Below are 27863 nucleotides of genomic sequence, written 5' to 3' on the forward strand. Positions count from 1 at the left end.
CATCTAGTGGCCTAAAAGGGCTTGGAATGCATTGTGACACCACAGAGGTTAAGAGAAGCAAGGAACCATTGTGACCCAATGCAGGCTAACAATCTAATGATCCTTTGTGGCACCAGGGGGTATAAAAAGTGCCAGGGATGGATTGTTACAGCACGGGGACCAATAGAAGCAAGGATCTATTATGCCACCGTGGAGGCCAAGAATCAAATGATTCATTGTGACATCAAGTGGCCTAAAAGGGCATGGGATGCATTGTGACAGCACAGGGGTTAAGAGAAGCAAGGATCCATTGTGACCCAATGGAGGCTAATGATCCCAGGATCCCATTTGACACCAGGTGGCGTGAAAGGGCCAGGGATGAATTGTGACAGCATGCGGCCCAATAGAAACAAGGAACCATTATGCCACCGTGGAGGCCAAGAATCACATGATTCATTGCGACATCAAGTGGCCTAAAAGGGCATGGGATGCATTGTGACACCACAGAGGTTAAGAGAAGCAAGGAACCATTGTGACCCAATGCAGGCTAACAATCTAATGATCCCTTGTGGCACCAGGGCGTATAAAAAGGGTCAGGGATGGATTGTTACAGCACGGGGACCAATAGAAGCAAGGATCTATTATGCCACCATGGAGGCCAAGAATCAAATGATTCATTGTGACATCAAGTGGCCTAAAAGCGCATGGGATGCATTGTGACAGCACAGGGGTTAAGAGAAGCAAGGATCCATTGTGACCCAATGGAGGCTAATAATCCCAGGATCCCATTTGACACCAGGTGGCGTAAAAGGGCCAGGGATGAATTGTGACAGCATGGGGCCCAATAGAAACAAGGAACCATTATGCCACCGTGGAGGCCAAGAATCAAATGATTCATTGTGACATCAAGTGGCCTAAAAGGGCATGGGATGCATTGTGACACCACAGAGGTTAAGAGAAGCAAGGAACCATTGTGACCCAATGCAGGCTAACAATCTAATGATCCCTTGTGACACCAATGGGCCTAAAAGGGGCAGGGATGAATTGTGAAAGCATGGGGCCCAAGTAAAACCTGGTACAATTATGCCACCATGGAGGCCAAGAATCAAATGATTCATTGTGACATCAAGTGGCCTAAAAGGGCATGGGATGCATTGTGACAGCACAGGGGTTAAGAGAAGCAAGGATCCATTGTGACCCAATGCAGGCTAACAATCTAAGAATCCCACTTGACACCAGGGGGCGCAAAAGGACCACAGATGAACTCTGACAGCATGGGGTCCTATAGAAGCAAGGAAGCATTATGACACCATGAAGGCCAAGAATCAAATGGTTCATTGTGACATCAAGTGGCCTAAAAGGGCTTGGAATGCATTGTGACACCACAGAGGTTAAGAGAAGCAAGGAACCATTGTGACCCAATGCAGGCTAACAATCTAATGATCCCTTGTGGCACCAGGGCGTATAAAAAGGGCCAGGGATGGATTGTTACAGCACGGGGACCAATAGAAGCAAGGATCTATTATGCCACCGTGGAGGCCAAGAATCAAATGATTCATTGTGACATCAAGTGGCCTAAAAAGGCATGGGATGCATTGTGACAGCACAGGGGTTAAGAGAAGCAAGGATCCATTGTGACCCAATGGAGGCTAATAATCCCAGGATCCCATTTGACACCAGGGGGCGTAAAAGGGCCAGGGATGAATTGTGACAGCATGGGGCCCAATAGAAACAAGGAACCATTATGACACCACGGAGGCCAAGAATCAAATGATTCATTGTGACATCAAGTGGCCTAAAAGGGCATGGGATGCATTGTGACACCACAGATGTTAAGAGAAGCAAGGAACCATTGTGACCCAATGCAGGCTAACAATCTAATGATCCCTTGTGACACCAATGGGCCTATAAGGGGCAGGGATGAATTGTGAAAGCATGGGGCCCAAGTAAAACCTGGTACAATTATGCCACCATGGAGGCCAAGAATCAAATGATTCATTGTGACATCAAGTGGCCTAAAAGGGCATGGGATGCATTGTGACACCACAGAGGTTAAGAGAAGCAAGGAACCATTGTGACCCAATGCAGGCTAACAATCTAATGATCCCTTGTGGCACCAGGGCGTATAAAAAGGGCCAGGGATGGATTGTTACAACACGGGGACCAATAGAAGCAAGGATCTATTATGCCACCGTGGAGGCCAAGAATCAAATGATTCATTGTGACATCAAGTGGCCTAAAAAGGCATGGGATGCATTGTGACAGCACAGGGGTTAAGAGAAGCAAGGATCCATTGTGACCCAATGGAGGCTAATAATCCCAGGATCCCATTTGACACCAGGGGGCGTAAAAGGGCCAGGGATGAATTGTGACAGCATGGGGCCCAATAGAAACAAGGAACCATTATGACACCACGGAGGCCAAGAATCAAATGATTCATTGTGACATCAAGTGGCCTAAAAGGGCATGGGATGCATTGTGACACCACAGATGTTAAGAGAAGCAAGGAACCATTGTGACCCAATGCAGGCTAACAATCTAATGATCCCTTGTGACACCAATGGCCCTATAAGGGGCAGGGATGTATTGTGAAAGCATGGGGCCCAAGTAAAACCTGGTACAATTATGCCACCATGGAGGCCAAGAATCAAATGATTCATTGTGACATCAAGTGGCCTAAAAGGGCATGGGATGCATTGTGACACCACAGAGGTTAAGAGAAGCAAGGAACCATTGTGACCCAATGCAGGCTAACAATCTAATGATCCCTTGTGGCACCAGGGCGTATAAAAAGGGTCAGGGATGGATTGTTACAGCACGGGGACCAATAGAAGCAAGGATCTATTATGCCACCATGGAGGCCAAGAATCAAATGATTCATTGTGACATCAAGTGGCCTAAAAGCGCATGGGATGCATTGTGACAGCACAGGGGTTAAGAGAAGCAAGGATCCATTGTGACCCAATGGAGGCTAATAATCCCAGGATCCCATTTGACACCAGGTGGCGTAAAAGGGCCAGGGATGAATTGTGACAGCATGGGGCCCAATAGAAACAAGGAACCATTATGCCACCGTGGAGGCCAAGAATCAAATGATTCATTGTGACATCAAGTGGCCTAAAAGGGCATGGGATGCATTGTGACACCACAGAGGTTAAGAGAAGCAAGGAACCATTGTGACCCAATGCAGGCTAACAATCTAATGATCCCTTGTGACACCAATGGGCCTAAAAGGGGCAGGGATGAATTGTGAAAGCATGGGGCCCAAGTAAAACCTGGTACAATTATGCCACCATGGAGGCCAAGAATCAAATGATTCATTGTGACATCAAGTGGCCTAAAAGGGCATGGGATGCATTGTGACAGCACAGGGGTTAAGAGAAGCAAGGATCCATTGTGACCCAATGCAGGCTAACAATCTAAGAATCCCACTTGACACCAGGGGGCGCAAAAGGACCACAGATGAACTCTGACAGCATGGGGTCCTATAGAAGCAAGGAAGCATTATGACACCATGAAGGCCAAGAATCAAATGGTTCATTGTGACATCAAGTGGCCTAAAAGGGCTTGGAATGCATTGTGACACCACAGAGGTTAAGAGAAGCAAGGAACCATTGTGACCCAATGCAGGCTAACAATCTAATGATCCCTTGTGGCACCAGGGCGTATAAAAAGGGCCAGGGATGGATTGTTACAGCACGGGGACCAATAGAAGCAAGGATCTATTATGCCACCGTGGAGGCCAAGAATCAAATGATTCATTGTGACATCAAGTGGCCTAAAAAGGCATGGGATGCATTGTGACAGCACAGGGGTTAAGAGAAGCAAGGATCCATTGTGACCCAATGGAGGCTAATAATCCCAGGATCCCATTTGACACCAGGGGGCGTAAAAGGGCCAGGGATGAATTGTGACAGCATGGGGCCCAATAGAAACAAGGAACCATTATGACACCATGGAGGCCAAGAATCAAATGATTCATAGTGACATCAAGTGGCCTAAAAGGGCATGGGATGCATTGTGACACCACAGATGTTAAGAGAAGCAAGGAACCATTGTGACCCAATGCAGGCTAACAATCTAATGATCCCTTGTGACACCAATGGGCCTATAAGGGGCAGGGATGAATTGTGAAAGCATGGGGCCCAAGTAAAACCTGGTACAATTATGCCACCATGGAGGCCAAGAATCAAATGATTCATTGTGACATCAAGTGGCCTAAAAGGGCATGGGATGCATTGTGACACCACAGAGGTTAAGAGAAGCAAGGAACCATTGTGACCCAATGCAGGCTAACAATCTAATGATCCCTTGTGGCACCAGGGCGTATAAAAAGGGCCAGGGATGGATTGTTACAGCACGGGGACCAATAGAAGCAAGGATCTATTATGCCACCGTGGAGGCCAAGAATCAAATGATTCATTGTGACATCAAGTGGCCTAAAAAGGCATGGGATGCATTGTGACAGCACAGGGGTTAAGAGAAGCAAGGATCCATTGTGACCCAATGGAGGCTAATAATCCCAGGATCCCATTTGACACCAGGGGGCGTAAAAGGGCCAGGGATGAATTGTGACAGCATGGGGCCCAATAGAAACAAGGAACCATTATGACACCACGGAGGCCAAGAATCAAATGATTCATTGTGACATCAAGTGGCCTAAAAGGGCATGGGATGCATTGTGACACCACAGATGTTAAGAGAAGCAAGGAACCATTGTGACCCAATGCAGGCTAACAATCTAATGATCCCTTGTGACACCAATGGCCCTATAAGGGGCAGGGATGTATTGTGAAAGCATGGGGCCCAAGTAAAACCTGGTACAATTATGCCACCATGGAGGCCAAGAATCAAATGATTCATTGTGACATCAAGTGGCCTAAAAGGGCATGGGATGCATTGTGACAGCACAGAGGTTAAGAGAAGCAAGGAACCATTGTGACCCAATGCAGGCTAACAATCTAATGATCCCTTGTGACACCAATGGGCCTAAAAGGGGCAGGGATGAATTGTGAAAGCATGGGGCCCAAGTAAAACCTGGTACAATTATGCCACCATGGAGGCCAAGAATCAAATGATTCATTGTGACATCAAGTGGCCTAAAAAGGCATGGGATGCATTGTGACAGCACAGGGGTTAAGAGAAGCAAGGATCCATTGTGACCCAATGGAGGCTAATGATCCCAGGATCCCATTTGACACCAGGGGGCGTAAAAGGGCCAGGGATGAATTGTGACAGCATGGGGCCCAATAGAAACGAGGAACCATTATGCCACCGTGGAGGCCAAGAATCAAATGATTCATTGCGACATCAAGTGGCCTAAAAGGGCATGGGATGCATTGTGACACCACAGAGGTTAAGAGAAGCAAGGAACCATTGTGACCCAATGCAGGCTAACAATCTAATGATCCTTTGTGGCACCAGGGCGTATAAAAAGGGCCAGGGATGGATTGTTACAGCACGGGGACCAATAGAAGCAAGGATCTATTATGCCACCATGGAGGCCAAGAATCAAATGATTCATTGTGACATCAAGTGGCCTAAAAGGGCATGGGATGCATTGTGACAGCACAGGGGTTAAGAGAAGCAAGGATCCATTGTGACCCAATGGAGGCTAATAATCCCAGGATCCCATTTGACACCAGGTGGCGTAAAAGGTCCAGGGATGAATTGTGACAGCATGGGGCCCAATAGAAACAAGGAACCATTATGACACCATGGAGGCCAAGAATCAAATGATTCATTGTGACATCAAGTGGCCTAAAAGGGCATGGGATGCATTGTGACACCACAGAGGTTAAGAGAAGCAAGGAACCATTGTGACCCAATGCAGGCTAACAATCTAATGATCCCTTGTGACACCAATGGGCCTAAAAGGGGCAGGGATGAATTGTGAAAGCATGGGGCCCAAGTAAAACCTGGTACAATTATGCCACCATGGAGGCCAAGAATCAAATGATTCATTGTGACATCAAGTGGCCTAAAAGGGCATGGGATGCATTGTGACACCACAGGGGTTAAGAGAAGCAAGGATCCATTGTGACCCAATGCAGGCTAACAATCTAAGAATCCCACTTGACACCAGGGGGCGGAAAAGGACCACAGATGAACTCTGAGAGCATGGGGTCCTATAGAAGCAAGGAAGCATTATGACACCATGAAGGCCAAGAATCAAATGGTTCATTGTGACATCTAGTGGCCTAAAAGGGCTTGGAATGCATTGTGACACCACAGAGGTTAAGAGAAGCAAGGAACCATTGTGACCCAATGCAGGCTAACAATCTAATGATCCTTTGTGGCACCAGGGGGTATAAAAAGTGCCAGGGATGGATTGTTACAGCACGGGGACCAATAGAATCAAGGATCTATTATGCCACCGTGGAGGCCAAGAATCAAATGATTCATTGTGACATCAAGTGGCCTAAAAAGGCATGGGATGCATTGTGACAGCACAGGGGTTAAGAGAAGCAAGGATCCATTGTGACCCAATGGAGGCTAATAATCCCAGGATCCCATTTGACACCAGGGGACGTAAAAGGGCCAGGGATGAATTGTGACAGCATGGGGCCCAATAGAAACAAGGAACCATTATGACACCACGGAGGCCAAGAATCAAATGATTCATTGTGACATCAAGTGGCCTAAAAGGGCATGGGATGCATTGTGACACCACAGATGTTAAGAGAAGCAAGGAACCATTGTGACCCAATGCAGGCTAACAATCTAATGATCCCTTGTGACACCAATGGGCCTAAAAGGGGCAGGGATGAATTGTGAAAGCATGGGGCCCAAGTAAAACCTGGTACAATTATGCCACCATGGAGGCCAAGAATCAAATGATTCATTGTGACATCAAGTGGCCTAAAAGGGCATGGGATGCATTGTGACAGCACAGGGGTTAAGAGAAGCAAGGAACCATTGTGACCCAATGCAGGCTAACAATCTAAGAATCCCTTTTGACACCAGGGGGCGCAAAAGGACCACGGATGAACCTTGACAGTGTGGGGACCTATAGAAGCAAGGAAGCATTATGACACCATGAAGGCCAAGAATCAAATGGTTCACTGTGACATGAAGTGGCCTAAACGGGCTTGGAATGCATTGTGACACCACAGAGGTTAAGAGAAGCAAGGAACCATTGTGACCCAATGCAGGCTAACAATCTAATGATCCCTTGTGGCACCAGGGGGTATAAAAAGGGCCAGGGATGGATTGTTACAGCACGGGGACCAATAGAACCAAGGACCTATTATGCCACCATGGAGGCCAAGAATCAAATGATTCATTGTGACATCAAGTGGCCTAAAAGGGCATGGGATGCATTGTGACACCACAGAGGTTAAGAGAAGCAAGGAACCATTGTGACCCAATGCAGGCTAACAATCTAATGATCCCTTGTGGCACCAGGGGGTCTAAAAAGGGCCAGGGATGGATTGTTACAGCACGGGGACCAATAGAAGCAAGGATCTATTATGCCACCATGGAGGCCAAGAATCAAATGATTCATTGTGACATCAAGTGGCCTAAAAGGGCATGGGATGCATTGTGACAGCACAGGGGTTAAGAGAAGCAAGAATCCATTGTGACCCAATGGAGGCTAATAATCCCAGGATCCCATTTGACACCAGGTGGCGTAAAAGGGCCAGGGATGAATTGTGACAGCATGGGGCCCAATAGAAACAAGGAACCATTATGACACCATGGAGGCCAAGAATCAAATGATTCATTGTGACATCAAGTGGCCTAAAAGGGCATGGGATGCATTGTGACACCACAGAGGTTAAGAGAAGCAAGGAACCATTGTGACCCAATGCAGGCTAACAATCTAATGATCCCTTGTGACACCAATGGGCCTAAAAGGGGCAGGGATGAATTGTGAAAGCATGGGGCCCAAGTAAAACCTGGTACAATTATGCCACCATGGAGGCCAAGAATCAAATGATTCATTGTGACATCAAGTGGCCTAAAAGGGCATGGGATGCATTGTGACAGCACAGGGGTTAAGAGAAGCAAGGAACCATTGTGACCCAATGCAGGCTAACAATCTAAGAATCCCTTTTGACACCAGGGGGCGCAAAAGGACCACAGATGAACTCTGACAGCATAGGGTCCTATAGATGCAAGGAAGCATTATGACACCATGAAGGCCAAGAATCAAATGGTTCACTGTGACATCTAGTGGCCTAAAAGGGCTTGGAATGCATTGTGACACCACAGAGGTTAAGAGAAGCAAGGAACCATTGTGACCCAATGCAGGCTAACAATCTAATGATCCTTTGTGGCACCAGGGGGTATAAAAAGTGCCAGGGATGGATTGTTACAGCACGGGGACCAATAGAATCAAGGATCTATTATGCCACCGTGGAGGCCAAGAATCAAATGATTCATTGTGACATCAAGTGGCCTAAAAAGGCATGGGATGCATTGTGACAGCACAGGGGTTAAGAGAAGCAAGGATCCATTGTGACCCAATGGATGCTAATAATCCCAGGATCCCATTTGACACCAGGGGGCGTAAAAGGGCCAGGGATGAATTGTGACAGCATGGGGCCCAATAGAAACAAGGAACCATTATGCCACCGTGGAGGCCAAGAATCAAATGATTCATTGCGACATCAAGTGGCCTAAAAGGGCATGGGATGCATTGTGACACCACAGAGGTTAAGAGAAGCAAGGAACCATTGTGACCCAATGCAGGCTAACAATCTAATGATCCCTTGTGACACCAATGGGCCTCTAAGGGGTAGGGATGAATTGTGAAAGCATGGGGCCCAAGTAAAACCTGGTACAATTATGCCACCATGGAGGCCAAGAATCAAATGATTCATTGTGACATCAAGTGGCCTAAAAGGGCATGGGATGCATTGTGACACCACAGAGGTTAAGAGAAGCAAGGAACCATTGTGACCCAAAGCAAGCTAACAATCTAATGATCCCTTGTGACACCAATGGGCCTAAAAGGGGCAGGGATGAATTGTGAAAGCATGGGGCCCAAGTAAAACCTGGTACAATTATGCCACCATGGAGGCCAAGAATCAAATGATTCATTGTGACATCAAGTGGCCTAAAAGGGCATGGGATGCATTGTGACACCACAGAGGTTAAGAGAAGCAAGGAACCATTGTGACCCAATGCAGGCTAACAATCTAATGATCCCTTGTGACACCAATGGGCCTAAAAGGGGCAGGGATGAATTGTGAAAGCATGGGGCCCAAGTAAAACCTGGTACAATTATGCCACCATGGAGGCCAAGAATCAAATGATTCATTGTGACATCAAGTGGCCTAAAAGGGCATGGGATGCATTGTGACACCACAGGGGTTAAGAGAAGCAAGGATCCATTGTGACCCAATGCAGGCTAACAATCTAAGAATCCCACTTGACACCAGGGGGCGCAAAAGGACCACAGATGAACTCTGACAGCATGGGGTCCTATAGAAGCAAGGAAGCATTATGACACCATGAAGGCCAAGAATCAAATGGTTCATTGTGACATCTAGTGGCCTAAAAGGGCTTGGAATGCATTGTGACACCACAGAGGTTAAGAGAAGCAAGGAACCATTGTGACCCAATGCAGGCTAACAATCTAATGATCCTTTGTGGCACAAGGGCGTATAAAAAGGGCCAGGGATGGATTGTTACAGCACGGGGACCAATAGAAGCAAGGATCTATTATGCCACCGTGGAGGCCAAGAATCAAATGATTCATTGTGACATCAAGTGGCCTAAAAAGGCATGGGATGCATTGTGACAGCACAGGGGTTAAGAGAAGCAAGAATCCATTGTGACCCAATGGAGGCTAATGATCCCAGGATCCCATTTGACACCAGGGGGCGTAAAAGGGCCAGGGATTAATTGTGACAGCATGGGGCCCAATAGAAACAAGGAACCATTATGACACCATGGAGGCCAAGAATCAAATGATTCATTGTGACATCAAGTGGCCTAAAAGGGCATGGGATGCATTGTGACACCACAGAGGTTAAGAGAAGCAAGGAACCATTGTGACCCAATGCAGGCTAACAATCTAATGATCCCTTGTGGCACCAGGGGGTATAAAAATGGCCAGGGATGGATTGTTACAGCACGGGGACCAATAGAAGCAAGGATCTATTATGCCACCATGGAGGCCAAGAATCAAATGATTCATTGTGACATCAAGTGGCCTAAAAGGGCATGGGATGCATTGTGACAGCACAGGGGTTAAGAGAAGCAAGGAACCATTGTGACCCAATGCAGGCTAACAATCTAAGAATCCCTTTTGACACCAGGGGGCGCAAAAGGACCACGGATGAACTCTGACAGCATGGGGACCTATAGAACCAAGGAACCATTATGACACCATGAAGGCCAAGAGTCAAATGGTTCATTGTGACATCAAGTGGCCTAAAAGGGCTTGGAATGCATTGTGACACCACAGAGGTTAAGAGAAGCAAGGAACCATTGTGACCCAATGCAGGCTAACAATCTAATGAACCCTTGTGGCACCAGGGGGTATAAAAAGGGCCAGGGATGGATTGTTACAGCACGGGGACCAATAGAAGCAAGGATCTATTATGCCACCGTGGAGGCCAAGAATCAAATGATTCATTGTGACATCAAGTGGCCTAAAAGGGCATGGGATGCATTGTGACAGGACAGGGGTTAAGAGAATCAAGGATCCATTGTGACCCAATGGAGGCTAATGATCCCAGGATCCCATTTGACACCAGGTGGTGTGAAAGGGCCAGGGATGAATTGTGACAGCATGGGGCCCAATAGAAACAAGGAACCATTATGCCACCGTGGAGGCCAAGAATCAAATGATTCATTGCGACATCAAGTGGCCTAAAAGGGCATGGGATGCATTGTGACACCACAGAGGTTAAGAGAAGCAAGGAACCATTGTGACCCAATGCAGGCTAACAATCTAATGATCCTTTGTGGCACCAGGGGGTATAAAAAGGGCCAGGGATGGATTGTTACAGCACGGGGACCAATAGAAGCAAGGATCTATTATGCCACCGTGGAGGCCAAGAATCAAATGATTCATTGTGACATCAAGTGGCCTAAAAGGGCATGGGATGCATTGTGACAGCACAGGGGTTAAGAGAAGCAAGGAACCATTGTGACCCAATGGAGGCTAATAATCCCAGGATCCCATTTGACACCAGGTGGCGTAAAAGGGCCAGGTTTGAATTGTGACAGCATGGGGCCCAATAGAAACAAGGAACCATTATGACACCATGGAGGCCAAGAATCAAATGATTCATTGTGACATCAAGTGGCCTAAAAGTGCATGGGATGCATTGTGACAGCACAGGGGTTAAGAGAAGCAAGGATCCATTGTGACCCAATGGAGGCTAATAATCCCAGGATCCCATTTGACACCAGGGGGCGTAAAAGGGCCAGGGATGAATTGTGACAGCATGGGGCCCAATAGAAACAAGGAACCATTATGACACCATGGAGGCCAAGAATCAAATGATTCATTGTGACATCAAGTGGCCTAAAAGGGCATGGGATGCATTGTGGCACCACAGAGGTTAAGAGAAGCAAGGAACCATTGTGACCCAATGCAGGCTAACAATCTAATGATCCCTTGTGACACCAATGGGCCTAAAAGGGGCAGGGATGAATTGTGAAAGCATGGGGCCCAAGTAAAACCTGGTACAATTATGCCACCATGGAGGCCAAGAATCAAATGATTCATTGTGACATCAAGTGGCCTAAAAGGGCATGGGATGCATTGTGACAGCACAGGGGTTAAGAGAAGCAAGGAACCATTGTGACCCAATGCAGGCTAACAATCTAAGAATCCCACTTGACACCAGGGGGCGCAAAAGGACCACAGATGAACTCTGACAGCATGGGGTCCTATAGAAGCAAGGAAGCATTATGACACCATGAAGGCCAAGAATCAAATGGTTCATTGTGACATCTAGTGGCCTAAAAGGGCTTGGAATGCATTGTGACACCACAGAGGTTAAGAGAAGCAAGGAACCATTGTGACCCAATGCAGGCTAACAATCTAATGATCCTTTGTGGCACCAGGGGGTATAAAAAGTGCCAGGGATGGATTGTTACAGCACGGGGACCAATAGAAGCAAGGATCTATTATGCCACCGTGGAGGCCAAGAATCAAATGATTCATTGTGACATCAAGTGGCCTAAAAGGGCATGGGATGCATTGTGACACCACAGGGGTTAAGAGAAGCAAGGATCCATTGTGACCCAATGGAGGCTAATGATCCCAGGATCCCATTTGACACCAGGTGGCGTGAAAGGGCCAGGGATGAATTGTGACAGCATGCGGCCCAATAGAAACAAGGAACCATTATGCCACCGTGGAGGCCAAGAATCACATGATTCATTGCGACATCAAGTGGCCTAAAAGGGCATGGGATGCATTGTGACACCACAGAGGTTAAGAGAAGCAAGGAACCATTGTGACCCAATGCAGGCTAACAATCTAATGATCCCTTGTGGCACCAGGGCGTATAAAAAGGGCCAGGGATGGATTGTTACAGCACGGGGACCAATAGAAGCAAGGATCTATTATGCCACCATGGAGGCCAAGAATCAAATGATTCATTGTGACATCAAGTGGCCTAAAAGGGCATGGGATGCATTGTGACAGCACAGGGGTTAAGAGAAGCAAGGATCCATTGTGACCCAATGGAGGCTAATAATCCCAGGATCCCATTTGACACCAGGTGGCGTAAAAGGGCCAGGGATGAATTGTGACAGCATGGGGCCCAATAGAAACAAGGAACCATTATGACACCGTGGAGGCCAAGAATCAAATGATTCATTGTGACATCAAGTGGCCTAAAAGGGCATGGGATGCATTGTGACACCACAGAGGTTAAGAGAAGCAAGGAACCATTGTGACCCAATGCAGGCTAACAATCTAATGATCCCTTGTGACACCAATGGGCCTAAAAGGGGCAGGGATGAATTGTGAAAGCATGGGGCCCAAGTAAAACCTGGTACAATTATGCCACCATGGAGGCCAAGAATCAAATGATTCATTGTGACATCAAGTGGCCTAAAAGGGCATGGGATGCATTGTGACAGCACAGGGGTTAAGAGAAGCAAGGATCCATTGTGACCCAATGCAGGCTAACAATCTAAGAATCCCACTTGACACCAGGGGGCGCAAAAGGACCACAGATGAACTCTGACAGCATGTGGTCCTATAGAAGCAAGGAAGCATTATGACACCATGAAGGCCAAGAATCAAATGGTTCATTGTGACATCAAGTGGCCTAAAAGGGCTTGGAATGCATTGTGACACCACAGAGGTTAAGAGAAGCAAGGAACCATTGTGACCCAATGCAGGCTAACAATCTAATGATCCCTTGTGGCACCAGGGGGTATAAAAAGTGCCAGGGATGGATTGTTACAGCACGGGGACCAATAGAATCAAGGATCTATTATGCCACCGTGGAGGCCAAGAATCAAATGATTCATTGTGACATCAAGTGGCCTAAAAAGGCATGGGATGCATTGTGACAGCACAGGGGTTAAGAGAAGCAAGGATCCATTGTGACCCAATGGATGCTAATAATCCCAGGATCCCATTTGACACCAGGGGGCGTAAAAGGGCCAGGGATGAATTGTGACAGCATGGGGCCCAATAGAAACAAGGAACCATTATGCCACCGTGGAGGCCAAGAATCAAATGATTCATTGCGACATCAAGTGGCCTAAAAGGGCATGGGATGCATTGTGACACCACAGAGGTTAAGAGAAGCAAGGAACCATTGTGACCCAATGCAGGCTAACAATCTAATGATCCCTTGTGCCACCAGGGCGTATAAAAAGGGCCAGGGATGGATTGTTACAGCACGGGGACCAATAGAAGCAAGGATCTATTATGCCACCATGGAGGCCAAGAATCAAATGATTCATTGTGACATCAAGTGGCCTAAAAGTGCATGGGATGCATTGTGACAGCACAGGGGTTAAGAGAAGCAAGGATCCATTGTGACCCAATGGAGGCTAACAATCCCAGGATCCCATTTGACACCAGGTGGCGTAAAAGGGCCAGGGATGAATTGTGACAGCATGGGGCCCAATAGAAACAAGGAACCATTATGACACCATGGAGGCCAAGAATCAAATGGTTCATTGTGACATCAAGTGGCCTAAAAGGGCATGGGATGCATTGTGACACCACAGAGGTTAAGAGAAGCAAGGAATCATTGTGACCCAATGCAGGCTAACAATCTAATGATCCCTTGTGACACCAATGGGCCTAAAAGGGGCAGGGATGAATTGTGAAAGCATGGGGCCCAAGTAAAACCTGGTACAATTATGCCACCATGGAGGCCAAGAATCAAATGATTCATTGTGACATCAAGTGGCCTAAAAGGGCATGGGATGCATTGTGACAGCACAGGGGTTAAGAGAAGCAAGGAACCATTGTGACCCAATGCAGGCTAACAATCTAAGAATCCCTTTTGACACCAGGGGGCGCAAAAGGACCACAGATGAACTCTGACAGCATAGGGTCCTATAGATGCAAGGAAGCATTATGACACCATGAAGGCCAAGAATCAAATGGTTCACTGTGACATCTAGTGGCCTAAAAGGGCTTGGAATGCATTGTGACACCACAGAGGTTAAGAGAAGCAAGGAACCATTGTGACCCAATGCAGGCTAACAATCTAATGATCCTTTGTGGCACCAGGGGGTATAAAAAGTGCCAGGGATGGATTGTTACAGCACGGGGACCAATAGAATCAAGGATCTATTATGCCACCGTGGAGGCCAAGAATCAAATGATTCATTGTGACATCAAGTGGCCTAAAAAGGCATGGGATGCATTGTGACAGCACAGGGGTTAAGAGAAGCAAGGATCCATTGTGACCCAATGGATGCTAATAATCCCAGGATCCCATTTGACACCAGGGGGCGTAAAAGGGCCAGGGATGAATTGTGACAGCATGGGGCCCAATAGAAACAAGGAACCATTATGCCACCGTGGAGGCCAAGAATCAAATGATTCATTGCGACATCAAGTGGCCTAAAAGGGCATGGGATGCATTGTGACACCACAGAGGTTAAGAGAAGCAAGGAACCATTGTGACCCAATGCAGGCTAACAATCTAATGATCCCTTGTGACACCAATGGGCCTCTAAGGGGTAGGGATGAATTGTGAAAGCATGGGGCCCAAGTAAAACCTGGTACAATTATGCCACCATGGAGGCCAAGAATCAAATGATTCATTGTGACATCAAGTGGCCTAAAAGGGCATGGGATGCATTGTGACACCACAGAGGTTAAGAGAAGCAAGGAACCATTGTGACCCAAAGCAAGCTAACAATCTAATGATCCCTTGTGACACCAATGGGCCTAAAAGGGGCAGGGATGAATTGTGAAAGCATGGGGCCCAAGTAAAACCTGGTACAATTATGCCACCATGGAGGCCAAGAATCAAATGATTCATTGTGACATCAAGTGGCCTAAAAGGGCATGGGATGCATTGTGACACCACAGAGGTTAAGAGAAGCAAGGAACCATTGTGACCCAATGCAGGCTAACAATCTAATGATCCCTTGTGACACCAATGGGCCTAAAAGGGGCAGGGATGAATTGTGAAAGCATGGGGCCCAAGTAAAACCTGGTACAATTATGCCACCATGGAGGCCAAGAATCAAATGATTCATTGTGACATCAAGTGGCCTAAAAGGGCATGGGATGCATTGTGACACCACAGGGGTTAAGAGAAGCAAGGATCCATTGTGACCCAATGCAGGCTAACAATCTAAGAATCCCACTTGACACCAGGGGGCGCAAAAGGACCACAGATGAACTCTGACAGCATGGGGTCCTATAGAAGCAAGGAAGCATTATGACACCATGAAGGCCAAGAATCAAATGGTTCATTGTGACATCTAGTGGCCTAAAAGGGCTTGGAATGCATTGTGACACCACAGAGGTTAAGAGAAGCAAGGAACCATTGTGACCCAATGCAGGCTAACAATCTAATGATCCTTTGTGGCACCAGGGCGTATAAAAAGGGCCAGGGATGGATTGTTACAGCACGGGGACCAATAGAAGCAAGGATCTATTATGCCACCGTGGAGGCCAAGAATCAAATGATTCATTGTGACATCAAGTGGCCTAAAAAGGCATGGGATGCATTGTGACAGCACAGGGGTTAAGAGAAGCAAGAATCCATTGTGACCCAATGGAGGCTAATGATCCCAGGATCCCATTTGACACCAGGGGGCGTAAAAGGGCCAGGGATTAATTGTGACAGCATGGGGCCCAATAGAAAGAAGGAACCATTATGACACCATGGAGGCCAAGAATCAAATGATTCATTGTGACATCAAGTGGCCTAAAAGGGCATGGGATGCATTGTGACACCACAGAGGTTAAGAGAAGCAAGGAACCATTGTGACCCAATGCAGGCTAACAATCTAATGATCCCTTGTGGCACCAGGGGGTATAAAAATGGCCAGGGATGGATTGTTACAGCACGGGGACCAATAGAAGCAAGGATCTATTATGCCACCATGGAGGCCAAGAATCAAATGATTCATTGTGACATCAAGTGGCCTAAAAGGGCATGGGATGCATTGTGACAGCACAGGGGTTAAGAGAAGCAAGGAACCATTGTGACCCAATGCAGGCTAACAATCTAAGAATCCCTTTTGACACCAGGGGGCGCAAAAGGACCACGGATGAACTCTGACAGCATGGGGACCTATAGAACCAAGGAACCATTATGACACCATGAAGGCCAAGAGTCAAATGGTTCATTGTGACATCAAGTGGCCTAAAAGGGCTTGGAATGCATTGTGACACCACAGAGGTTAAGAGAAGCAAGGAACCATTGTGACCCAATGCAGGCTAACAATCTAATGAACCCTTGTGGCACCAGGGGGTATAAAAAGGGCCAGGGATGGATTGTTACAGCACGGGGACCAATAGAAGCAAGGATCTATTATGCCACCGTGGAGGCCAAGAATCAAATGATTCATTGTGACATCAAGTGGCCTAAAAGGGCATGGGATGCATTGTGACAGGACAGGGGTTAAGAGAATCAAGGATCCATTGTGACCCAATGGAGGCTAATGATCCCAGGATCCCATTTGACACCAGGTGGTGTGAAAGGGCCAGGGATGAATTGTGACAGCATGGGGCCCAATAGAAACAAGGAACCATTATGCCACCGTGGAGGCCAAGAATCAAATGATTCATTGCGACATCAAGTGGCCTAAAAGGGCATGGGATGCATTGTGACACCACAGAGGTTAAGAGAAGCAAGGAACCATTGTGACCCAATGCAGGCTAACAATCTAATGATCCTTTGTGGCACCAGGGGGTATAAAAAGGGCCAGGGATGGATTGTTACAGCACGGGGACCAATAGAAGCAAGGATCTATTATGCCACCGTGGAGGCCAAGAATCAAATGATTCATTGTGACATCAAGTGGCCTAAAAGGGCATGGGATGCATTGTGACAGCACAGGGGTTAAGAGAAGCAAGGAACCATTGTGACCCAATGGAGGCTAATAATCCCAGGATCCCATTTGACACCAGGTGGCGTAAAAGGGCCAGGTTTGAATTGTGACAGCATGGGGCCCAATAGAAACAAGGAACCATTATGACACCATGGAGGCCAAGAATCAAATGATTCATTGTGACATCAAGTGGCCTAAAAGTGCATGGGATGCATTGTGACAGCACAGGGGTTAAGAGAAGCAAGGATCCATTGTGACCCAATGGAGGCTAATAATCCCAGGATCCCATTTGACACCAGGGGGCGTAAAAGGGCCAGGGATGAATTGTGACAGCATGGGGCCCAATAGAAACAAGGAACCATTATGACACCATGGAGGCCAAGAATCAAATGATTCATTGTGACATCAAGTGGCCTAAAAGGGCATGGGATGCATTGTGGCACCACAGAGGTTAAGAGAAGCAAGGAACCATTGTGACCCAATGCAGGCTAACAATCTAATGATCCCTTGTGACACCAATGGGCCTAAAAGGGGCAGGGATGAATTGTGAAAGCATGGGGCCCAAGTAAAACCTGGTACAATTATGCCACCATGGAGGCCAAGAATCAAATGATTCATTGTGACATCAAGTGGCCTAAAAGGGCATGGGATGCATTGTGACAGCACAGGGGTTAAGAGAAGCAAGGAACCATTGTGACCCAATGCAGGCTAACAATCTAAGAATCCCACTTGACACCAGGGGGCGCAAAAGGACCACAGATGAACTCTGACAGCATGGGGTCCTATAGAAGCAAGGAAGCATTATGACACCATGAAGGCCAAGAATCAAATGGTTCATTGTGACATCTAGTGGCCTAAAAGGGCTTGGAATGCATTGTGACACCACAGAGGTTAAGAGAAGCAAGGAACCATTGTGACCCAATGCAGGCTAACAATCTAATGATCCTTTGTGGCACCAGGGCGTATAAAAAGGGCCAGGGATGGATTGTTACAGCACGGGGACCAATAGAAGCAAGGATCTATTATGCCACCGTGGAGGCCAAGAATCAAATGATTCATTGTGACATCAAGTGGCCTAAAAAGGCATGGGATGCATTGTGACAGCACAGGGGTTAAGAGAAGCAAGAATCCATTGTGACCCAATGGAGGCTAATGATCCCAGGATCCCATTTGACACCAGGGGGCGTAAAAGGGCCAGGGATTAATTGTGACAGCATGGGGCCCAATAGAAAGAAGGAACCATTATGACACCATGGAGGCCAAGAATCAAATGATTCATTGTGACATCAAGTGGCCTAAAAGGGCATGGGATGCATTGTGACACCACAGAGGTTAAGAGAAGCAAGGAACCATTGTGACCCAATGCAGGCTAACAATCTAATGATCCCTTGTGGCACCAGGGGGTATAAAAATGGCCAGGGATGGATTGTTACAGCACGGGGACCAATAGAAGCAAGGATCTATTATGCCACCATGGAGGCCAAGAATCAAATGATTCATTGTGACATCAAGTGGCCTAAAAGGGCATGGGATGCATTGTGACAGCACAGGGGTTAAGAGAAGCAAGGAACCATTGTGACCCAATGCAGGCTAACAATCTAAGAATCCCTTTTGACACCAGGGGGCGCAAAAGGACCACGGATGAACTCTGACAGCATGGGGACCTATAGAACCAAGGAACCATTATGACACCATGAAGGCCAAGAGTCAAATGGTTCATTGTGACATCAAGTGGCCTAAAAGGGCTTGGAATGCATTGTGACACCACAGAGGTTAAGAGAAGCAAGGAACCATTGTGACCCAATGCAGGCTAACAATCTAATGAACCCTTGTGGCACCAGGGGGTATAAAAAGGGCCAGGGATGGATTGTTACAGCACGGGGACCAATAGAAGCAAGGATCTATTATGCCACCGTGGAGGCCAAGAATCAAATGATTCATTGTGACATCAAGTGGCCTAAAAGGGCATGGGATGCATTGTGACAGGACAGGGGTTAAGAGAATCAAGGATCCATTGTGACCCAATGGAGGCTAATGATCCCAGGATCCCATTTGACACCAGGTGGTGTGAAAGGGCCAGGGATGAATTGTGACAGCATGGGGCCCAATAGAAACAAGGAACCATTATGCCACCGTGGAGGCCAAGAATCAAATGATTCATTGCGACATCAAGTGGCCTAAAAGGGCATGGGATGCATTGTGACACCACAGAGGTTAAGAGAAGCAAGGAACCATTGTGACCCAATGCAGGCTAACAATCTAATGATCCTTTGTGGCACCAGGGGGTATAAAAAGGGCCAGGGATGGATTGTTACAGCACGGGGACCAATAGAAGCAAGGATCTATTATGCCACCGTGGAGGCCAAGAATCAAATGATTCATTGTGACATCAAGTGGCCTAAAAGGGCATGGGATGCATTGTGACAGCACAGGGGTTAAGAGAAGCAAGGAACCATTGTGACCCAATGGAGGCTAATAATCCCAGGATCCCATTTGACACCAGGTGGCGTAAAAGGGCCAGGTTTGAATTGTGACAGCATGGGGCCCAATAGAAACAAGGAACCATTATGACACCATGGAGGCCAAGAATCAAATGATTCATTGTGACATCAAGTGGCCTAAAAGGGCATGGGATGCATTGTGACAGCACAGGGGTTAAGAGAAGCAAGGATCCATTGTGACCCAATGGAGGCTAATGATCCCAGGATCCCATTTGACACCAGGTGGCGTGAAAGGGCCAGGGATGAATTGTGACAGCATGCGGCCCAATAGAAACAAGGAACCATTATGCCACCGTGGAGGCCAAGAATCACATGATTCATTGCGACATCAAGTGGCCTAAAAGGGCATGGGATGCATTGTGACACCACAGAGGTTAAGAGAAGCAAGGAACCATTGTGACCCAATGCAGGCTAACAATCTAATGATCCCTTGTGGCACCAGGGCGTATAAAAAGGGCCAGGGATGGATTGTTACAGCACGGGGACCAATAGAAGCAAGGATCTATTATGCCACCATGGAGGCCAAGAATCAAATGATTCATTGTGACATCAAGTGGCCTAAAAGGGCATGGGATGCATTGTGACAGCACAGGGGTTAAGAGAAGCAAGGATCCATTGTGACCCAATGGAGGCTAATAATCCCAGGATCCCATTTGACACCAGGTGGCGTAAAAGGGCCAGGGATGAATTGTGACAGCATGGGGCCCAATAGAAACAAGGAACCATTATGACACCGTGGAGGCCAAGAATCAAATGATTCATTGTGACATCAAGTGGCCTAAAAGGGCATGGGATGCATTGTGACACCACAGAGGTTAAGAGAAGCAAGGAACCATTGTGACCCAATGCAGGCTAACAATCTAATGATCCCTTGTGACACCAATGGGCCTAAAAGGGGCAGGGATGAATTGTGAAAGCATGGGGCCCAAGTAAAACCTGGTACAATTATGCCACCATGGAGGCCAAGAATCAAATGATTCATTGTGACATCAAGTGGCCTAAAAGGGCATGGGATGCATTGTGACAGCACAGGGGTTAAGAGAAGCAAGGATCCATTGTGACCCAATGCAGGCTAACAATCTAAGAATCCCACTTGACACCAGGGGGCGCAAAAGGACCACAGATGAACTCTGACAGCATGTGGTCCTATAGAAGCAAGGAAGCATTATGACACCATGAAGGCCAAGAATCAAATGGTTCATTGTGACATCAAGTGGCCTAAAAGGGCTTGGAATGCATTGTGACACCACAGAGGTTAAGAGAAGCAAGGAACCATTGTGACCCAATGCAGGCTAACAATCTAATGATCCCTTGTGGCACCAGGGGGTATAAAAAGTGCCAGGGATGGATTGTTACAGCACGGGGACCAATAGAATCAAGGATCTATTATGCCACCGTGGAGGCCAAGAATCAAATGATTCATTGTGACATCAAGTGGCCTAAAAAGGCATGGGATGCATTGTGACAGCACAGGGGTTAAGAGAAGCAAGGATCCATTGTGACCCAATGGATGCTAATAATCCCAGGATCCCATTTGACACCAGGGGGCGTAAAAGGGCCAGGGATGAATTGTGACAGCATGGGGCCCAATAGAAACAAGGAACCATTATGCCACCGTGGAGGCCAAGAATCAAATGATTCATTGCGACATCAAGTGGCCTAAAAGGGCATGGGATGCATTGTGACACCACAGAGGTTAAGAGAAGCAAGGAACCATTGTGACCCAATGCAGGCTAACAATCTAATGATCCCTTGTGCCACCAGGGCGTATAAAAAGGGCCAGGGATGGATTGTTACAGCACGGGGACCAATAGAAGCAAGGATCTATTATGCCACCATGGAGGCCAAGAATCAAATGATTCATTGTGACATCAAGTGGCCTAAAAGTGCATGGGATGCATTGTGACAGCACAGGGGTTAAGAGAAGCAAGGATCCATTGTGACCCAATGGAGGCTAACAATCCCAGGATCCCATTTGACACCAGGTGGCGTAAAAGGGCCAGGGATGAATTGTGACAGCATGGGGCCCAATAGAAACAAGGAACCATTATGACACCATGGAGGCCAAGAATCAAATGGTTCATTGTGACATCAAGTGGCCTAAAAGGGCATGGGATGCATTGTGACACCACAGAGGTTAAGAGAAGCAAGGAATCATTGTGACCCAATGCAGGCTAACAATCTAATGATCCCTTGTGACACCAATGGGCCTAAAAGGGGCAGGGATGAATTGTGAAAGCATGGGGCCCAAGTAAAACCTGGTACAATTATGCCACCATGGAGGCCAAGAATCAAATGATTCATTGTGACATCAAGTGGCCTAAAAGGGCATGGGATGCATTGTGACAGCACAGGGGTTAAGAGAAGCAAGGAACCATTGTGACCCAATGCAGGCTAACAATCTAAGAATCCCTTTTGACACCAGGGGGCGCAAAAGGACCACAGATGAACTCTGACAGCATAGGGTCCTATAGATGCAAGGAAGCATTATGACACCATGAAGGCCAAGAATCAAATGGTTCACTGTGACATCTAGTGGCCTAAAAGGGCTTGGAATGCATTGTGACACCACAGAGGTTAAGAGAAGCAAGGAACCATTGTGACCCAATGCAGGCTAACAATCTAATGATCCTTTGTGGCACCAGGGGGTATAAAAAGTGCCAGGGATGGATTGTTACAGCACGGGGACCAATAGAATCAAGGATCTATTATGCCACCGTGGAGGCCAAGAATCAAATGATTCATTGTGACATCAAGTGGCCTAAAAAGGCATGGGATGCATTGTGACAGCACAGGGGTTAAGAGAAGCAAGGATCCATTGTGACCCAATGGATGCTAATAATCCCAGGATCCCATTTGACACCAGGGGGCGTAAAAGGGCCAGGGATGAATTGTGACAGCATGGGGCCCAATAGAAACAAGGAACCATTATGCCACCGTGGAGGCCAAGAATCAAATGATTCATTGCGACATCAAGTGGCCTAAAAGGGCATGGGATGCATTGTGACACCACAGAGGTTAAGAGAAGCAAGGAACCATTGTGACCCAATGCAGGCTAACAATCTAATGATCCCTTGTGACACCAATGGGCCTCTAAGGGGTAGGGATGAATTGTGAAAGCATGGGGCCCAAGTAAAACCTGGTACAATTATGCCACCATGGAGGCCAAGAATCAAATGATTCATTGTGACATCAAGTGGCCTAAAAGGGCATGGGATGCATTGTGACACCACAGAGGTTAAGAGAAGCAAGGAACCATTGTGACCCAAAGCAAGCTAACAATCTAATGATCCCTTGTGACACCAATGGGCCTAAAAGGGGCAGGGATGAATTGTGAAAGCATGGGGCCCAAGTAAAACCTGGTACAATTATGCCACCATGGAGGCCAAGAATCAAATGATTCATTGTGACATCAAGTGGCCTAAAAGGGCATGGGATGCATTGTGACACCACAGAGGTTAAGAGAAGCAAGGAACCATTGTGACCCAATGCAGGCTAACAATCTAATGATCCCTTGTGACACCAATGGGCCTAAAAGGGGCAGGGATGAATTGTGAAAGCATGGGGCCCAAGTAAAACCTGGTACAATTATGCCACCATGGAGGCCAAGAATCAAATGATTCATTGTGACATCAAGTGGCCTAAAAGGGCATGGGATGCATTGTGACACCACAGGGGTTAAGAGAAGCAAGGATCCATTGTGACCCAATGCAGGCTAACAATCTAAGAATCCCACTTGACACCAGGGGGCGCAAAAGGACCACAGATGAACTCTGACAGCATGGGGTCCTATAGAAGCAAGGAAGCATTATGACACCATGAAGGCCAAGAATCAAATGGTTCATTGTGACATCTAGTGGCCTAAAAGGGCTTGGAATGCATTGTGACACCACAGAGGTTAAGAGAAGCAAGGAACCATTGTGACCCAATGCAGGCTAACAATCTAATGATCCTTTGTGGCACCAGGGCGTATAAAAAGGGCCAGGGATGGATTGTTACAGCACGGGGACCAATAGAAGCAAGGATCTATTATGCCACCGTGGAGGCCAAGAATCAAATGATTCATTGTGACATCAAGTGGCCTAAAAAGGCATGGGATGCATTGTGACAGCACAGGGGTTAAGAGAAGCAAGAATCCATTGTGACCCAATGGAGGCTAATGATCCCAGGATCCCATTTGACACCAGGGGGCGTAAAAGGGCCAGGGATTAATTGTGACAGCATGGGGCCCAATAGAAAGAAGGAACCATTATGACACCATGGAGGCCAAGAATCAAATGATTCATTGTGACATCAAGTGGCCTAAAAGGGCATGGGATGCATTGTGACACCACAGAGGTTAAGAGAAGCAAGGAACCATTGTGACCCAATGCAGGCTAACAATCTAATGATCCCTTGTGGCACCAGGGGGTATAAAAATGGCCAGGGATGGATTGTTACAGCACGGGGACCAATAGAAGCAAGGATCTATTATGCCACCATGGAGGCCAAGAATCAAATGATTCATTGTGACATCAAGTGGCCTAAAAGGGCATGGGATGCATTGTGACAGCACAGGGGTTAAGAGAAGCAAGGAACCATTGTGACCCAATGCAGGCTAACAATCTAAGAATCCCTTTTGACACCAGGGGGCGCAAAAGGACCACGGATGAACTCTGACAGCATGGGGACCTATAGAACCAAGGAACCATTATGACACCATGAAGGCCAAGAGTCAAATGGTTCATTGTGACATCAAGTGGCCTAAAAGGGCTTGGAATGCATTGTGACACCACAGAGGTTAAGAGAAGCAAGGAACCATTGTGACCCAATGCAGGCTAACAATCTAATGAACCCTTGTGGCACCAGGGGGTATAAAAAGGGCCAGGGATGGATTGTTACAGCACGGGGACCAATAGAAGCAAGGATCTATTATGCCACCGTGGAGGCCAAGAATCAAATGATTCATTGTGACATCAAGTGGCCTAAAAGGGCATGGGATGCATTGTGACAGGACAGGGGTTAAGAGAATCAAGGATCCATTGTGACCCAATGGAGGCTAATGATCCCAGGATCCCATTTGACACCAGGTGGTGTGAAAGGGCCAGGGATGAATTGTGACAGCATGGGGCCCAATAGAAACAAGGAACCATTATGCCACCGTGGAGGCCAAGAATCAAATGATTCATTGCGACATCAAGTGGCCTAAAAGGGCATGGGATGCATTGTGACACCACAGAGGTTAAGAGAAGCAAGGAACCATTGTGACCCAATGCAGGCTAACAATCTAATGATCCTTTGTGGCACCAGGGGGTATAAAAAGGGCCAGGGATGGATTGTTACAGCACGGGGACCAATAGAAGCAAGGATCTATTATGCCACCGTGGAGGCCAAGAATCAAATGATTCATTGTGACATCAAGTGGCCTAAAAGGGCATGGGATGCATTGTGACAGCACAGGGGTTAAGAGAAGCAAGGAACCATTGTGACCCAATGGAGGCTAATAATCCCAGGATCCCATTTGACACCAGGTGGCGTAAAAGGGCCAGGTTTGAATTGTGACAGCATGGGGCCCAATAGAAACAAGGAACCATTATGACACCATGGAGGCCAAGAATCAAATGATTCATTGTGACATCAAGTGGCCTAAAAGTGCATGGGATGCATTGTGACAGCACAGGGGTTAAGAGAAGCAAGGATCCATTGTGACCCAATGGAGGCTAATAATCCCAGGATCCCATTTGACACCAGGGGGCGTAAAAGGGCCAGGGATGAATTGTGACAGCATGGGGCCCAATAGAAACAAGGAACCATTATGACACCATGGAGGCCAAGAATCAAATGATTCATTGTGACATCAAGTGGCCTAAAAGGGCATGGGATGCATTGTGGCACCACAGAGGTTAAGAGAAGCAAGGAACCATTGTGACCCAATGCAGGCTAACAATCTAATGATCCCTTGTGACACCAATGGGCCTAAAAGGGGCAGGGATGAATTGTGAAAGCATGGGGCCCAAGTAAAACCTGGTACAATTATGCCACCATGGAGGCCAAGAATCAAATGATTCATTGTGACATCAAGTGGCCTAAAAGGGCATGGGATGCATTGTGACAGCACAGGGGTTAAGAGAAGCAAGGAACCATTGTGACCCAATGCAGGCTAACAATCTAAGAATCCCACTTGACACCAGGGGGCGCAAAAGGACCACAGATGAACTCTGACAGCATGGGGTCCTATAGAAGCAAGGAAGCATTATGACACCATGAAGGCCAAGAATCAAATGGTTCATTGTGACATCTAGTGGCCTAAAAGGGCTTGGAATGCATTGTGACACCACAGAGGTTAAGAGAAGCAAGGAACCATTGTGACCCAATGCAGGCTAACAATCTAATGATCCTTTGTGGCACCAGGGGGTATAAAAAGTGCCAGGGATGGATTGTTACAGCACGGGGACCAATAGAAGCAAGGATCTATTATGCCACCGTGGAGGCCAAGAATCAAATGATTCATTGTGACATCAAGTGGCCTAAAAGGGCATGGGATGCATTGTGACACCACAGGGGTTAAGAGAAGCAAGGATCCATTGTGACCCAATGGAGGCTAATGATCCCAGGATCCCATTTGACACCAGGTGGCGTGAAAGGGCCAGGGATGAATTGTGACAGCATGCGGCCCAATAGAAACAAGGAACCATTATGCCACCGTGGAGGCCAAGAATCACATGATTCATTGCGACATCAAGTGGCCTAAAAGGGCATGGGATGCATTGTGACACCACAGAGGTTAAGAGAAGCAAGGAACCATTGTGACCCAATGCAGGCTAACAATCTAATGATCCCTTGTGGCACCAGGGCGTATAAAAAGGGCCAGGGATGGATTGTTACAGCACGGGGACCAATAGAAGCAAGGATCTATTATGCCACCATGGAGGCCAAGAATCAAATGATTCATTGTGACATCAAGTGGCCTAAAAGGGCATGGGATGCATTGTGACAGCACAGGGGTTAAGAGAAGCAAGGATCCATTGTGACCCAATGGAGGCTAATAATCCCAGGATCCCATTTGACACCAGGTGGCGTAAAAGGGCCAGGGATGAATTGTGACAGCATGGGGCCCAATAGAAACAAGGAACCATTATGACACCGTGGAGGCCAAGAATCAAATGATTCATTGTGACATCAAGTGGCCTAAAAGGGCATGGGATGCATTGTGACACCACAGAGGTTAAGAGAAGCAAGGAACCATTGTGACCCAATGCAGGCTAACAATCTAATGATCCCTTGTGACACCAATGGGCCTAAAAGGGGCAGGGATGAATTGTGAAAGCATGGGGCCCAAGTAAAACCTGGTACAATTATGCCACCATGGAGGCCAAGAATCAAATGATTCATTGTGACATCAAGTGGCCTAAAAGGGCATGGGATGCATTGTGACAGCACAGGGGTTAAGAGAAGCAAGGATCCATTGTGACCCAATGCAGGCTAACAATCTAAGAATCCCACTTGACACCAGGGGGCGCAAAAGGACCACAGATGAACTCTGACAGCATGTGGTCCTATAGAAGCAAGGAAGCATTATGACACCATGAAGGCCAAGAATCAAATGGTTCATTGTGACATCAAGTGGCCTAAAAGGGCTTGGAATGCATTGTGACACCACAGAGGTTAAGAGAAGCAAGGAACCATTGTGACCCAATGCAGGCTAACAATCTAATGATCCCTTGTGGCACCAGGGGGTATAAAAAGTGCCAGGGATGGATTGTTACAGCACGGGGACCAATAGAATCAAGGATCTATTATGCCACCGTGGAGGCCAAGAATCAAATGATTCATTGTGACATCAAGTGGCCTAAAAAGGCATGGGATGCATTGTGACAGCACAGGGGTTAAGAGAAGCAAGGATCCATTGTGACCCAATGGATGCTAATAATCCCAGGATCC

This window comes from Cinclus cinclus, chromosome 17, assembly GCF_963662255.1.
Source record: "Cinclus cinclus chromosome 17, bCinCin1.1, whole genome shotgun sequence".
NCBI classification, from domain to species: domain Eukaryota; kingdom Metazoa; phylum Chordata; class Aves; order Passeriformes; family Cinclidae; genus Cinclus; species Cinclus cinclus.